Raw genomic sequence first — 3670 nt, 5'->3', positions numbered from 1 at the left:
AAAATTTTTTGGATCTAGCACCACTGTTGAAAAAGTTATGCCCCTTTTTTCAACAATTTCCTCAGAGGAAAAGTACTTTTCCTCAAGGGAAATCAAATTTCCCTGAAGGAAAAAGATTTTTCCTCAAGGGAAATTGTTTTTTTCCTCAAGGGAAAAAGATTTCCCTTAGGGAATTTGCTGCATAATTATTTCCTTTGAGGAAATTCTATTTCCTTAGAGGAAATTCTTTTTCCTTTGAGGAAATTTGCAGCTTCAAATTTTCCTTGGAGGAAATACTTTTTCCTGTGAGGAAATTTGTATATATAGCTTCAAATTTTCCTTGGAGGAAATACTTTTTCCTGTGAGGAAATTTTTGACAAACACTTTTCCTTGGAGGAAAATTCAAGACAACAAATTTCCTCTAGGGAAATCATTGATCTTCAAATTTCCTCTAGGGAAATTTCTGAACATCAAATTTCCCTTAAGGAAATGTTTTTCCTCTATGGAAATTTCATAACAGTACAAACAGTATTAATATACTTTCTCCTAGACTGAATTATTGATACAAAAGATAATTAAAACTTTAATACTGTAATACAAATTTTCATGGTGAGTATTAAACATACAAAAACAAAAGGCTGACTGTTTAGCATGTTTAAGACAATACAATAATAAGCAAAATGCTATGAATATCATACCATTTGTGATGTTATTAATATTGTGCTCATATTTGCATATTAAATAAAATAAACACTTTTCATGTCAAATTAACTTGTCTTCTGTTTCAGCTGCTGTGTATTCGACCCCCTACATAACAGTTCAGTGCATAAATAATTCAATCCACAAGACATCTTCCTTCAATTGGTTGAATAAATTTTGGCAATGTATGTTCTTCAAACATCTTCTTTGTATATTTGATATGATGGAGCCATGTACATGAATTGATAAAGCAGGTGTTTATTTCGACAACAAACATGACAAAGATACTATTTTTTTTCTTAATTTCTCCATAATCCATCAGTTAATATGAATGTAGGTTGTTACATTTTACACAATTGTGTTCTTTGATAGTACTCCATTTTGTTTATAGCAATTTTGTAGGATTTTTTCTATTTCTTTTTCCAGAAAAACACACACTTGAGTTCATTTCACATTAATAATCCAATTAGCACATTATGTAGAAAAGTATTAACAATTAAGTTTCCTCTTCAGTATAGACCTGCAGGACCTGTTGATGATCATAAAAACCAAGATATCTGACCTATTAATACACAAAATAAAAAAAAAATGTTATAAATGGAGAAAAAAACAGCAATATAAATAAGCTTATTTTATCATGTTTTAATGAACATTTTGAGAAACTTTCATTTGATATTCTTACTTGTCATGCTTATGAGTTCTCTTATTTCAGTGCTTTGTGTCCAAGATTTAATATTCGTTGTTTAGTGCCTTGCAGTGATATTTAAAGTTGAGCCACTTGCAATAGTTGTTATAGAATGTTCATATGTTGTGTTAATATTTGAACCACTGTCCTATATTATGGTCAGGTTGAGTGCTCACAGACATGAGGCCTAAATTAATATATTGTTTGTTTCCCTAATCCCTATTCTGACAAGCCAGGTGTGGGTAGGTAGGTAGGTAAATAATTTTATTTTTCCCAAAAGCCTGAATATTATCCGATGATCCGGCAAGCCCGAAAATCAGAAATGAATAAAATAATATTTGGCTTAGTTTTGACAATAAAATTTTATGAGTAGGGCCATTTTTGCAGGGTCAGTCAGGATTGGAGAAACAAACAATATTTTATATTAGGCATGATTTTTTTTTATTAATTGTTATTGACTTTGAACATGTTGAACTAAATTGGATTGTTTAAATCTTTATATGTTGAGATCTTTAATGGATGACCTATAAAGGAAGTGTTTTCTCATTATTGAAGGCAGGCCCATGATTGGCCTTTAATTTCTTGCATCCGCTTCATTGAACTCTGGTGGATAAGTCACTCATTTACCATACCACATTTTCTTATTTTTATATGAGTCATCATTCAAAGGCAATTTCTTTTATTACTGTAATTCAGAAATTATCGAAACTTTTTAGTAATGCGAATAATGTGACTGGGTGAGTATCGCAAAAATAAGAAATCATATTTTGATAACAGAAACATATCATGTAACTATATAGATCTTTATGCAGATTTTTTTTGTAATCACAATAAGTTGTCCCTTCCCTGAAAAATCTGAATTTACAGTATATAGAAGTGGTCTTACCATTTAGGCCTTGTTGTATTCTGTTTATCTTGTTTTGCGCTCATTTCTATTGTAACTGTTTATATTTTTCATCATTTTCTATATTTCTTGTCCTATAAAACATAAAAAGGGTAAAAACTATTATAAAACATCAGTTTGTGTTTTTCTTTATATTCAGTTATATTTAAAAAGAATGGAATATTTGTGCTATTTCATTTCACAAACTTTTTGCCAGCCATGACTTTCAAAGACTTTCACCCTGGTCAATAGTTTAAAAAACAAACATTCCCATACTTTTTCTTTGTGTTCGTACTAATTTTTCATTTGACAACAAAGACATGATTCAACTATTCTTCTAAAATTTGTTTCGCTTGACTACGTTAAACTCTGAAATATTGTTAACAGTATAATCTGTATGTGTCTCACTTGTCAAAATTTCAAATTAATATATAAATCAGATAAAAATGCTATGCATGGCTCAGCTTGATACAAACGTACAGGTTGAACCCAGAACAGTTGGGGCAAGTATGGACACAACATTCAAGCTCAATACAACTCTGAATTTTAAATTTGGATTGTGATTCAATAGTTGATGCAGCATAGGTTTCTGACACAGAATGAATGCGGTCCAAGTACTTAAAAATTTTAAATTGACAATTAACCTCTAAAATGGTCCAATATTCAAAATCTCAATTCATGGTTAGATGCAGCATATCAACATGATCAAAGAACCCCAATAATTCATTTTTTGGTGAAATCAAATAAAGTTAAATTTTGGACCTTTTAGAACTCAATGTGGACCAATTTGATAATGGGTCAAAATATCAAAAATCTTAATGAATGGTTAGATTCAGCATATCAAAGAGCCCCATATAATCAATTTTTGTTGAAATCAAACAAAGTAAAATTTTGGACCCCGATTTGGATCAACTTGAATTTGGGCCCATAATAAAAAAATCTAAGTAAATATTCAGATTCAGCATATTAATCTGAACACCAAGGATTTAAATATTGTTAAAATCAAAATAAGTTTAATTTTGGACCCTTTGGACCTTAAGGTAGACCAATTTAAACAGGACCAAAAAACTAGGAATCTAAATACACAGTAAGATTTGGCATATCAAAGAACTCCAATATAAATTCAATTTTCTATAAAATCAAACAAAGTTTAATATTGGCCCCTATTGGCCCCTAATTCATGTAATTCCTAAACTCTGAACAAAACTCTGGTCACAAACCTTGTGTTTGAATTTCATAGATTTCTATTACTTGTACTAAAGTTATTAAGCGAAAACTAAATGTCCTGGGACAACGACGACTACATGATAAAATTGAGAATGGAAAAAGGGAATGTGTCAAAGAGACAACAACCTGACCATAGATTTGAGGGTTGGAATCCTTTTCTTTTACCGAGCAATGCATTTGAATGGGAGATATAGTTG

At 30.5% G+C, this 3670-nt stretch overlaps 1 long non-coding RNA gene across 1 annotated transcript; it reads right to left on the bottom strand.

The window, feature by feature from the left end:
* Positions 1-549: 549 nt before the first annotated feature.
* On the bottom strand, positions 550-2327 carry LOC143058444 (uncharacterized). The gene is made up of 2 exons (XR_012973063.1): positions 2250-2327; positions 550-1240 (listed from the first exon to the last, which is right to left on the bottom strand). It is a non-coding gene; the product is annotated as an uncharacterized LOC143058444 (long non-coding RNA).
* Between the last annotated feature and the right edge of the window lie 1343 nt (positions 2328-3670).

The sequence above is a fragment of the Mytilus galloprovincialis genome, chromosome 14 (genome assembly GCF_965363235.1).
Source record: "Mytilus galloprovincialis chromosome 14, xbMytGall1.hap1.1, whole genome shotgun sequence".
Classification (NCBI taxonomy): domain Eukaryota; kingdom Metazoa; phylum Mollusca; class Bivalvia; order Mytilida; family Mytilidae; genus Mytilus; species Mytilus galloprovincialis.
Note: the sequence above shows the minus strand (reverse complement) of the source record. Positions and strands in the feature narration are given on the sequence as shown.